General features: G+C 35.8%; 1 protein-coding gene across 8 annotated transcripts in view; it reads right to left on the bottom strand.

Annotated features, from left to right (window-relative positions):
* The window catches only part of LOC131085508 (sodium channel protein type 2 subunit alpha-like), a 67,438-nt gene extending 61,466 nt beyond the window's left edge, over positions 1–5,972 (bottom strand). For all 8 annotated transcript variants that reach the window (XM_058027787.1, XM_058027786.1, XM_058027792.1 and 5 more), the window contains exon 1: positions 5,716–5,972. The gene's annotated coding sequence lies outside the window, so the exon portion shown is untranslated. The remainder of the gene's footprint in view (positions 1–5,715) is intronic.
* Between the last annotated feature and the right edge of the window lie 7,657 nt (positions 5,973–13,629).

Here is a 13,629-nt window from a genome sequence, read left to right as displayed (position 1 = left end):
GTATATTAACAAAATATTGTACTAATTAGAGGCCTTTAGCTCTAAGTGATATGTGCTATGGAATGATAGCTAGTGCTGTAGCAGCTACTAGAATTCTAGTATTCTACCTATTATAATACTAACTAAAAAATTTGATTTGTAGGAAATACATGTCAAGTAACTTAAAATGGTGTTAGCAAAATCCTTTCAGGAAGACTCCTTTAATGCCCAGTTACACCTTCACTCAGTAGGTAAGACATTCCTTCATAATACTGGTTGAATTTTATTTATATTGATTTTGGTCAGAACTTTTGTCTCAGGTCAGAGACTAAAGTGTCTTCATGCGAGCATTTCGGCTTTAAATATCAGTGACAGGCTTTTCTTTAGACATTTCATTTAAATGACAGTAAACATTAGGATTGCCCTTCTTCAGTTCAATCTGACCTTGGACTCTTGCGACCTTTTGAAATTGCCTACTTATTCTGTCAGCAAGTTTACACCACTCAGACACTAAAATATCATTACTGATTGCCTTTCTAACTGTAAGCCTAGTACTTTTGCCTTCTTCTGTCACAAACAAGTTTTGAAGATTATTGAGCTATTAAGTAAGAATAAACTTAAAGAAATTTTTTTAAATATTCAAAGCTGTTTGTGATGAGGGAAATTTATTTTGCTCCTTGATAAGGTGCAAGAGTGTAAGTTAGGTGTATACCTTCACTCATCATTTAAAAGTGCCCTCTATGTAATGTAAAAGCTATCACACATCTTAGATGCAGAGCATTATTTTTCTTTAAAGTGTGCTTTTCAATGGAATTGAATTATCTACTGAAAATAAGAATGATTTTCTATCTGTCTATCCCTGAGTTCCACTGTGGAGTTAGGTCAACTTTTCTAAAATGTATAGAGAGCCTTCATTCCTTTGACTTAATATCCTAAGTTTGTAGTCTAGCAGTTTTATCCTTGCTGTTTAGCCACTGCACAAGAACACATGCATTCAAAAGTAAATGTTTTTGATAGTGATAACTGTGGAGAAATTCCTGTCATCAAGGAAATCAAGTTGGTAACATGTTAATTGCATCTGAGAAAAAACCCCTGCATTTTTAGGTGGGACACAGACGAATACACATTCAGGTTTCAAAGACTGTCACACATATATCTGAAATATTTGTAAAAAGGGATAAAATTATTCTTGTATCAGATTCTTGATACAGTTACACAGTTGTCCTCTGTGACTGGCTTTTCAGAAGGCAATAAGAGTTGTTTGTCAAGAAAGCACATTCATTTAACATCTGAAAAGTTTGTGTTTAGACATATTTAAAACTGGACCAAGAAATTTAGATTCCTTTGAGTATATTTTTAACCAACACAAATTTGGAATTCCTTAGTGTGTCCAAACATTAAAAGATATAACAATAATGCCTAAAAAAGGACAGAGTTTTCAGGATATGCAAATCTAGGCAGGCAAGAAATGGGCACATGTGGCCCCAAATTCAGGCTACATGGACTAAAAAAATTTCTGCTTCTATTCCCGGACTACCAGGCAGTGAAAGGACATAATTTATGAGAAATGGTGACAGACTTTCCCTTAATTAATACAGTAGCCAGGCCACACAGTGCTATGTTGTCCTACATAAAAGGATCTCTTTTTCCTGTGAACATTTCATTTCCTCGTTTACTTTTTCATCTGCATTTCTGTAGTGATTTGAACTTGCAACTTCCTAGAATCCTATATAATCATGCATAATATTTTATGGTTAAGCAGATAAAGGAAGTTTCTTGCTTCACATTGTTCTTAAAATAAATTATGCTAAAAGATCATGAACATTGATACTCTCCACACTGAAAAGGAGGGCCTTAAAATTAAATAAGCAACATCTAATTTAGGTATAAATAATCTATAAATGGAAATTTCCTGCAATGTATACTTATCCCAAGATCCTCCTGTTGTGTGGTTACAATGGGTATGTATGGTAAAGAAGATCACAGAACCAGTAGTCCTGATGCTCATCCCAGCCATTTTCCTTACTGGAATCTGTGACATCCTCTCAGATTAACCAGTGTGCCTCATTGCGTTCATTGAGGAAATCTCGTAGAGAAATGTGAGGATGTGCCTGATGCATCTCACAGACAGGGAGTCAGCTGTCTGTGCTCCTCAGCTGATCTATACACACACACAGTAACTTCAGCACCTGTGAAACTGCAGCCTTGCGAGCAGGTACATCATCTGTGCAACTGATACATCTGGCATGTGCCAGACCCATGCATATGGACTATACAGTCAATATATGCATATTCAAAATGGGACCATTTGATAAGGGTATATGACATCCACAACGTTGACCCAAGGAAGTAGCAGGAAAAACAATTCCAACTTGAAAAAGGGACCTGTGCACATGGGTAGCTCCATGATTGCACTTACCTAAGTAAAACTACTCAGTCAAAAAAAAAGCAATAGCAATAAAGAATTATTAACTATACAAATAATTAATCTCATCATAAATAACCTTTTCCTTAAGCTTTTACATGGGAAAAAGCCTCATAAGCTCTTTAATTAAAGATTAACTTTTTTAGTTGCATTTTTTACTGTAAAACATATTCTGTGATCTGTCTTAATTGATAGAGTAAGTCAGCAGCAATGTTTTGTAAGAAGATGTTACCAAGATGGGGACTGTTAGCAACAGTTTGAAATCACTGGTTTGGAGTGGATTATCTGATCCTTTTTGTTTGAGATGTGGATCTTCGGGGCTTTTTGCTGTTGATAGTTGGTTTGTTGTGTTTGTTTGATTGTAATGTGAAGAAATAATTTGGGGCTGCATAATGAAAAAAAGAGAAACTGGATACTTCTGTGACCTAGAATTTAACTTGCTTACTCCTGTAAGCAAGTTAATTTAGGATTACAGTGGTAGTACATTAGTAGTACATGGTTACTCAAGAGCATATGCTGTACCTACTCTATATTTATATTTTCAAGTATCACAGTCCCTGCCTGAGCTGCTCGTATCCCTATTCCCTGCTTTACCTCATCATAAGGCAGGGAAAGGCAGGCAATAACACTGTCACAGTAATGTACTGGAGATTCCAGCTGTTCATAAAGACAATTTTGATGAAAGCAGATGAACAGGTTGTATGATGCCAGCTCCAGTGTCAAGCTCCTATGGGAGTCCTGTTGGTCAATATCAAACTTAGACATGCCATTGCAAGGGGTCTCACAGATTTTAATCAGGAGTAGATGTAATGCATAATATCGGGTTTCCAGTTAAGAGGATGCCTTTTTCCTACAGGTGGTTTTTAGCAATTGATTTGATGGACTGATTGAAACCACAGCTCAGACCATGTACACGTGTTGTGTAAGCAGGGCATCAATTTTACTATGATGCTTTAAAGCATTTATTTATTCAAGTGAGGATGAAAAAACCAATACAACTTGCAAATTGCAGCAGTATATATTACTGATTAACAGCTGTAAGGTAAAAAAACAAAACAGAAGAGTTATGCTGAGTGGAAAATAAGCTAACTAGAATTTTGTAAATTAAATTTCTAACTTCTAAATGTAATTTTGTGATAAAGAACAGAGTAAATGCAACTTTCTGAAACTTACTTTCAATTATCACTGTCAGAATTCAGAAAATATAAAAATAAAGTACCAAATATCAGAAACTTGCATTTATTCTCCTTAGGTTTAACTGAAGCAGAGTTCAAGCAATTATTTCCCTTTGTCACCTTATGGCAAAAAGAGCATATAGATAAAAGGGCCAAGATTTGTACTTTCTAGAACAAGGTCACAACTTGCTTGCCTTGTACATAGCACTCTTTTAGTATCTGCTCTTCACTGATTCATCAAAAGTTGTGGTATTCCAGTAATGTCATTAGTACATGGCATGCACACAACAAATTATATCGGGCTGAGATGGGAGCAGCAGAAGGAAATGGATATAATCAATCAGAAAGTTCCATCTTACATCCCCCTATTATTTTTTTCTTCAAAAATCCTTGCTCTTTTGAGGGCAAAGAGATTTCTCTCCATGCCTAATCTTCATAAGGTAAAAGCTAACTCATCTAATGCCATCTGTGAAGAAAAAGAGGTGAAAGCATGAAAGGTGTCACCAGTATATTGATTAAACACACCCTACTTTTTATGATTTTTTCTTTCCCTTGATACTTCCCACTCCAGGTTACCTGATAATATAAAGAAATGACCAAACTACCACTCTGACAGCCTTAGAGAGGACGGGGGAATTGTTTCATGTTCTTCACTGAAAATGTGAAATTGTCTTTCTTTGCTAACATCTAGTATTACCTATGCAGAATTTTGCAATACTGACCTTTATTGACAGAGCTCATAAAATCAGACCTAATGTCTGCTCATTATTGTAAACTGACAACACAAGCATCATTTCTGTAAATATCACAGCCTAATAAACAGCATATCTGTTTAACAGGTGCTATGAAGCTTCAGATTACTGCAGGAACTCACATTCTTGTCTTTAACAACCTTCCATTCCAAAATGGAGATGTGCAAGAGAGCAAATATTAAATATTAAACTGTTAGAGTTAAAAAGTCCCTTCTGAAACTGTTTTCTTGACAAGTCGATTATGAAATCACAAACGTGATGTGTTTCTAAAACAAGCATCATTATTACTGATTGTTTATCTTGGAGTTAAACAAGGATGCCCCAAGCACCATAAAGAATACAAATTAAAAACTTCTTTCTTTCACATCATTTCTTCAGGTACAGGCCTTGCTTGCTACTCTGAATATCACCTGAGAGCCAATCCTGCTTTTTTTATATATATGCATTGAGGAGGTGATTTATAAATTGTGGGCTCCTTATTCTGCTGTTTGGGCTTTTTCTTAAGGCAATTTTTTCCTACTGTTTTCTCTTGGAATAATTTCCAAATCAATACTAATATAACATATGTATCTCTGATGTCTGGATGTGTCTGGAGAACCACTATTGAAAAAAAGAATTCATGTATCAAAGTGATCTTCAGGAGATATTTTCCTTTTACCTTTAATAACTGACAGCTTTAATTATTATGTTAACAATTGAATGAGACAATAGATGAATGGACAATGAAATGAAGAAATATAATAATTCTTGGGTTGATATCTTCAAACAGCCCTATTAAGGAGTATATATTAAGCTTGACAGTAATAATACAGACAAAATGTGAACTACACATTTGGTGTGGACCTCTGCTTAATAAACAGTCGGGGAGTCCATTCTCTCCTACACACAACCATGAAAAAAAATGGCACAGAAAGAAAATATTTCCCTGTATTTTTTTACAAAATTTAGCTAATAAGGGAATTTATTCAAATACCACCATATATATACCATATATATATAAAACAGTGTAGATTTTATCCCTAAATCATCAGAATCCTGAGTCTGAATATCACCAGATTTTTCTTCCTAGGAAACAAGGTCACTTCTATAAAATGCTTGGAATTAATGCTGTATACCTTGATAACAAAATGATCTGATTTCGTGAGGAAGACTACTGCATTACAACATCACATTAAGAGACCAGATATCAGACTTAACAGGGTTAAAAAGAAAAAAAATCACACCATCATCACAATCAGTCAGTACAAAATGGCTTTGAATTCCCCGTTCCATCTTTGACTCTACCTTAACAGCAAACCAGAGGGAAAATTCCAATTCCAAAATGTGGAAAAGACCATGTTGCCATGATTGATTATGGGTAAAATGAAACGTTTTGCCAGCTTACCTGATTGAAAGAGAATGAAAAATCACTGCAAAGCCCAGCATCCAAAAATAATGTGATACATGTCTCCTCCTGAAACAGTCCAGATTTCCATCCACAAAGCCTTACTAATTGATCACAATTTCTGTATTCTCGGTGGAAAACACAGAGACCTTTCCAGAATGCTCTCTGCTTCTGCCTCCGCTTCCTGTTCTCAGTCACTCTATGGTACCCAACATACACGAGCAAACAGCTTATTCTGCGCAGGGGGGCCGCGAGGGGAGGCAGGGGCGCAGTGACGAGCCCAGCCCGCAGCACCTGACGTGGCAGCTCCACCTACTGGTGGCGAGCCCGAGCCGGCGAGCGCGGCCGCCCGGCCTGCAGCCTCCGCTCTGCCGCCCTGCAGCCCGCCGCCTCCTCGGCTCGGACCCGAACACACCCACGGGGCCGCACTGGTCATTGAACAACCCCTCCAAATGCCTTTTGCGTGAAATAATTAAATTCTGAAGCCGTTGGCCGTATACATTGAACAGAGCATTCGGTTTTAAATGTGCTGTTTCCTTTAAAATGCATGGGAACAGAGGAATGTGTAAATAACAGACTCCCTTACTGCCTCCCTAACTGGTGTATGCAGAACTTGCTAATTATCTTGATACTTTCTTATTCATTATAAACTACCATGTATTTTTGGCACCATGTTCATGTCTTTCACATGTGTAAAATGTACTATGCTTATGTAAAATCAAAGCTCAAAGTCTTTCCCTTAGACAGGCTTCCTGGGCATGTGCAGATTGACATCTGCTTACCTAGAATTCCTCTGGCCATCCTGGGAAGAATTATTAGAGCACTGGCTCCAGCACCACCTCCTCCACGAGCAGTAGTATTGAGTGAATAATACCCTTCGGGCAGCATATTGTTGTGTCCTGCCTGGCAGCTTGAGGAGCGTTGTGTCTGTGGAAAGTGAAGTGTAGAAATGCTGAGCAGTGTCAGCAAGTGTGTGCAATATAATGACTCAAAGCCTTGGGGTAGAGACTGCTACAGATCCCACCTAATTGAAAATCAAGCTACGAGCTTTCATGTTCAGTCATGTGGGATTTAATAAACAAACACAATTCCACAAAACAAGAATAAATGAGTATAACAAGCAATTAATATCTTGCTTTCTTGTAGCTCCTGTAGTTCCTTTAAATGCCTCTTCTGCAGAGCTTAGAAACAGCCCTGTTCTCTGTTCCCTGGTCACACAGTTTGTTTTGGAAGCAAAGACCCCAGGGCAGCCAGCAGGTATCCACCCTGATGGCCCCTACCAAGTCACAACTGCACAAAGCAGCAGGAGTAGTGATAACTGCCTACAACTCGTGTCCCATATCCCTCATATCAACAGATATCTCCTTTGCACTTAGCATTTATCCTAAAACATTTTGTGTCACTTTGTGAGAAGTCCTTTTGGTTTTGGTTACACTTGCTGTGTGCTTGACAGATATAAACACCAAATTCCTGAATCTGGCAGCAGGAAACAGGAGTACATTTTCAGGGGATGTATGTATTCTCTAGGTACAGAATAATCTCTGTGTACTAAGCAAAAGAGATGTATCAGTACATATGTATATGTACATTCAAAATGTTTGGGTATTGTAAACCTGGGGCATACAGAGACACTCCTCATCATACTGCTCACACACGTCCCCCTGTTTGCTTCAAAGAGATGTCTGGAATTTTTAATATAAAAAAAAGTTCTTGAGGGTCATTGGAAGTTTTCTTTAGAAAGTCTTTATGTCATTGTCCAAAGGTAATCATCATCTAGTAACATCAGAGAGTTAAAGGGGAGTAATACATGTTGAATCTGCAAAAATTAAGAAATGTGAATCTAAATAACAAACCATTTCAATTTTGTTAAAAAATAAAAAGTATACTCCTTAATACTAGCTGTGTAATTCCAACAGAAACAGGTCTCTGAAAAACAGTTTTTAACCTGAGTTGGTTCAGAGGTTTGATTCTTTCTTAAGTTGTATAAGAGTTTAGTCTTAGAATAGCTAGTTTTTGTGAACTAGTGTTCCACAAGATGGTTAGATTAATGTCAAATTACTAGAGAACCCCCAGTTCTGCTTTTTTGTGATACTGTCCTATATTTATTGCAATCCTCTGTGATATGCCAGTTGGCACAATGACTATACCTAATGTATTTGTCTGTACTAAGACAGCCTTCTCATAGGTGTAGGTGTGCTATTAGAGAAATGTTATGTCACTAATATAAACACTTCAATTATCAATCTTCACACTAAAAGAAGAGTCCAGAAAATCTAAGTTTTGTTTGTAGAAATTCTCATGCCACACAAAGTCATGGCAAATGTTCATTTACAGAATCACAGAATGGTTGTGTTGGAAGGAACCTCTGGAAATCATGTAACCCAACCTCTCTGCTAAAGCAGGCTCACCTCGAGCAAGTTGCAGGATCCCATGCAGCTGGGCTTTGAGTATCTCCATGCAAGGAGACTCCACAGCCTCTCCAGGCAGCCTGCTCCAGTGCTCTATCACACTCAAACTGAAGAAGTTTCTCCTCATGTTCAGATGGAACTTCCTGGGTTTCAGTTTATTCCACTGTCTCTTGTTGTGTCACTGGGCATCATCTGGGCACCATCTGGTCTCATCTTCTTGACATTTGTCTTTAAGATAATGTGTGCGTTGATAAGATCCCCTCTTGGCCATCTCCTCTCCAGGCTAACCAGGCCCAGGTCATACACAGCTCATACGCAGCCTATATTCTTCTTTATTCATGTACAGACTTTGAATAATGTTCTTAAGAACTTTGAAATCTATCAGTGGCACAAACAAATAGCTATATACATTTATAATATAAATGCATCAAACCATCTATATGGTCCTCCCAAACCCCTGAATTTTTAAATATGAAAATTTCATTTTTAAAACACTCTATATAAAATGTTTATATGTGATCAATAGTATATATACAAAATCTCCCTCCTCCCTTTCTTCTGCCTCACTAGATACCACTGCCAGATCTGAAAATCAGAAGTGACCATTCAAAGGACAACGACAAATAGGCTGCCTTGGCAAAAGTAATTTATAACAATTCCAGCGTGACACTTGCTTCAATTTAAATTATGATTACAACTTTTAATGAATCATCACTGAGTTGAAAGTTCAACTCAGAAATTACATTTAAAAATGTAACTTAATTTCTAAATAATCTTTCTGGGAATCCTGCCCCAGGTGCATTTTTGCTCCCAGTAAAGACTGAATACATGCAAAGCTATCCAGTCACTTTTAACTAAAAGCTCAAATACAAATGTTGAAATATCTTAGTTCCAAAGAGGAAAATAATTTTGAAGCGTTAAATATGAATGAGTACAGCCCCTATATGGGGTTTCATAAGGGCAATACCTGTACATATCTCACATGTAAGCTTTCAGCAATTAAGTTATCAACTTGTTTTAACATCAGATATTTTATTTTATTCATACAATTATATTTTGTCAACAATTCTCCTTAGTAATTCTCAGGCACTAGTTGTGAACTAATGTACTTAAAGGCACCAAAATATAAAATTATATTATCTCTACTCCTTTAACTACTTACCAATGTTACCTGTTGAAAGAAATCAAAATTGCAGTATTTAGCTAAGTGTAATGAACGTGACTTTAATTCAAGTACGACGCTGGCTAATATAAGTGCATAAATTTCTTCAATTTCTCTCTTTCTTTTTCTCCTTTTATCCCTAGTGTGCCAAATGAAAAAGATCCTACTTTTAATAAATTCTGTACCAGCTACTAATGCATATTTACAAGCCATGAACCTAATACAGTAGCTTAGTAGCTTTTCAACTAATAATCTGCATTTTTACTTGAGAATCTATTTTAACAGGCCATAGAGCATACTATCTGAAAAATTAGCTGTTTTAATTATTCCTAACATCGTAATAAAGATATATGATCAGCAATCTGTACTTTAATGGTTATAGATTTTAATAATAACAAAATTGTTTTAACATTATGTTATTAAATAACAGTTAAAGCTCTCCAAATCTTGTAGAAGAACCAATAAGAAGGCCATATGCAAGTGGACTCCATTGCGATAATTCCATTCATTCAGTAAAAATCAACTAAAAATAATTCACAAAGCATAAAACACCCCAACCACCTTTCATATGGGTCTAAGTGCTTCCAAAATATTCATCTCAGTTTATAAGTTTCCTGTCATTTAGATGAACTACAATCACAATCATAAAGTTATCATGAGTGGAACAAAATGTACACAACAATCACCGCTTAGAGGTATCTTAAAATGTTCACTTATAAAAGCACATAATATGTTCATATACGTAGAAAGAGTAGGACTCTTGTGTATCTACATTTTGCAAAAATAAAATCATTGTATGAAACTGATGTCTAAGTTCAATAATTACCAGCAAACAATAATAAAATAACTGGGCAATAAAAAAAAATTTCTTATGCCAGTGATCCTCAAGGTAAGGTGGGCCTAACTGCACCTTCAGGAGCTTTGCAGCCAACCTCACTGGCATTGTTCACTACTCAGTGGGAGCTTTGGTGAGAAGTTCCATAGGTTAACTGGAAAGATGTAGCTTTCCCACCATATATGTTCTAAATGTTTCTACCCTCTAGTATGTAGTAGGCACTGCATCTGCTGCCACTGCAGAAGTAGTTTACAAATTTCCAAGTGGTAGAAGCAATATTTATACTAATCTTGCTAATCTCGCTTGATAAGTTTTTTTTTAAATTTTATGTCTATTTAATCACAAAACAGGAGAATCACAGAAGGCAACTTATTTATTAGTAAATATGTCTTTTGTATGTCATATGCCTCGAGAACTTACAGGAATACAGGCAAACAGGTTAGGAGAATTTTGAGAAATATTAGGTATTTATGTGAGTAATAAAATTTAGAACAGGGGACAGGCACTGACTCAGATAATAAGGGTTCAATATCTAAGGCTTACACTCTTCTTGTATAACTTCCAGAAATTAATGTATGTATGTGTCTTAGTTCCTCTCCTATGAAATGGAGATAATTCCTGATGTCAGAAGGGGCTATAGCATAAATTAATTTTGTTAGACAACAAAGCTCTAGAGATCAAGAGTGAAGAAATATTTTGTTATTCCTTGTAAAGTCCAAAGAGGCCAACCAGGCCTAGGAAGCTATTATTTCAAGCACCTTATGTTCACAGGACATGGACAATGTTCAAAAGGATCTAACATATATATGACAAGACCAATAAACAAAGATGAAATGAAAGCAATCGATTTCAGAGTGAACAAATACAATTTAAGGTAGGCAGATTTTAATAGGTGGAGAAATGAATTAAATGATACCTCAGCAACAAGTGCACTAGTGTGCTCTCAGAGCTAGTAACAAAATCTAATAATGTTCTCCCAGGACTCCTATAAACAGAGAGATTGCATTCATATGTTTTCATTCCATTTATTGCTACTGAGTCATGTGGTTTAATTGGTCAGATGAAGGGTAATCATCACTTGGAGAGAGGGGAGGTTTTGTTAAGCAAACCTCAAGTTATGATTTATTTATTTGCTAGTCTTTAAAAGCTGGAATGCCTAGAATAATTGCTCTGTTTAATAACATATGCTTGCCAAGTTGATCTTGCTTTAGAAAGTTTCTCTGTCTCTCATAGTACATGTAGCAGTTATCTGTACTAAAAATAGTACCTTTATAACTAAACTATGAAAATATAGTACACTGAGAGAAAAACATTTCAAAAAATTTACTCCAGCATGTTAAAGAAAAATAATTGTACTTTGATCTGCTTTTGGCCAAGAATGATAAGGATAGAGAACATGTAAACTGCTGCACTGAGTTGTAAAGTACAGGTACACAATGTCACAGAGAGAAAAGATGGAAGTGAGATGTTCTTTCAAAAAACATTGTACTTATTCCTTTTCAAATCTGTATCCATCATTGGTCATTAAAAGAGACTTCAGTGTTAGCCTCAAGCAGCAAAGAAATTGCTGGCTTTAAAGTTTGAAAATATTGTAAATGTGATATAAAATAGTCCCTTCTTCAAAAGTAGATACCAAGATCAGAGAATTTTTATGTAGAAAAATTTTCAGAAATCTTTCAAATTCCAAAGCTTTTTTTTTCAGGCAGAGGTAAAATGTGGTAGCCTGCACTAATACACCTCAGATGCAAATATTTTAGATCTGAAAGAAATGTAAAAAATTCAAAGATTGTTAATGATTAATAGTCACCAAAGTAGTTTCTCCTAAAGTAACGGGAACTGGGAAGAGAATATTCTTCATGTTTAGAATAACATTAAATTTCCGTTTCACTTCAATGAGTAATTTGCAAAGGTGACTCTCAGATGTTAAAGGCAAGAATAATAGGCTTTATGATTTCATAAGAACTAAACAAAGACCAATAACTTTTGATTGAGATTCATTTATATCTTTTTAAAAGATGACACATCAATAAACCACTGTTCAATCTGCAGACCTGTCTTTTGCCTGAGCAATTTCCAGATTTAGGTCTACAGTTTGAGAGTTAAGAGATTTGTGGATTAAAAAAAATACAAAAAATAAAAAGGAAGGGTTCTACATATGTGAAGCAGCTATTTCTTTGAGGCATGTAAACGACAGGCGTAGATAAGTGTCTGTTGGCCAGAACAGCTCCAAGCATTGCTCCTTAAGCTTAACATGCCATGCGCTGTGGAAACTGGAGTTTGACCTTTTGCTCCATCTCTTCTGGGCAAATGTTTTTGCATGATTTAGTAGAATGGTTATTTTTTATGCAGATGACTGTTAGCCATGCTCTAAGAGGCAAAGAGAGATTTCTGGTAGAAATGAGCTCTATCAGCATGGCTGAATAAGCAGAGAGATTCTTCCAGCTATCCTAGTTTTAGGAGACTTGAAAAAAAATCATAAAATGAGATTTATTCAATGCATATTTGTTTTCAATCCTATGGAGTTCCTATAACTACTATTAAAATGGTTAATAAAACCAGGAATAAATCATGTTTGTAGGTGTTGAATAGCTTTAGGAGATTTAGATTCAGCTATGAGAGATTTGCTAGGATCTCTTTGGATCTCTTCTGAAGTTTTCATAGAGAAACTCTTTACTTTCTCACTGTTACTGCTTGAAAGTTTGTGCCACTTTGTGAAAAATCCAGTTTGTATGGGAAAATAAAACCTTAGAAAACTCCAGAGAATCAGCAGTTAAGTCTATTTAATTACTGTGGCACTTTATTGTGGTATATCAGAGATTTTAAAATATCTTATTTTAATTTTACTCCTCATGAAGATACAGAAAATCAAATCTCACTTTGCCAGTGAGCTTTAGCACTAAGAGTAATTGCCATATACCTACAGATTTTAGAAGTGAGGAGTAGAAGGATTAAGATTACATAATAAAAGCTTCTCTGAGTTTGTGTATATTTTTTATAATGCAACTGAAATTCATATTTATTACCAGTACACCTTTAACTAAATTGCTCCTCTACTGCAAAGAATTACATATTACTACTATTCTAAGCAATAAAGATTCATATAATTTTCAAATTTCTTACACAAGTGTTATCTCACTTTTAATAGTACAGATGTTATTAATTCAAATTATATTTTTTCTTAGATAGCATAGATGTTCCTGTTTAGTTTATGAAGTTGAATTTATATTCAAACCTTTAATATTACATACCCCAATGAAATGATAATTTTCCAAAAAATACATTCAAAAAGTGACTTTAGAATTAGGCTTTTGAATATGAGCTTCAGCATTTTTGATCTCAAGTAGGCCTATATGCATTTATGACGTATTTCAACATTTATACAAGGTTGTCAAAGCATATTGCAAAGGAAGATGCTGGGAGATGCGGGCACTGCACTCCAGCACCGCGGACAGCGCCGGCTGAGGGTAACACTGGCGGCACTTCGCGGGGAAGCCCTCACAAGTGTGAGT

The sequence above is a fragment of the Melospiza georgiana genome, chromosome 7 (genome assembly GCF_028018845.1).
Source record: "Melospiza georgiana isolate bMelGeo1 chromosome 7, bMelGeo1.pri, whole genome shotgun sequence".
NCBI lineage: Eukaryota > Metazoa > Chordata > Aves > Passeriformes > Passerellidae > Melospiza > Melospiza georgiana.
This window is presented reverse-complemented; position numbering and strand designations above follow the sequence as displayed.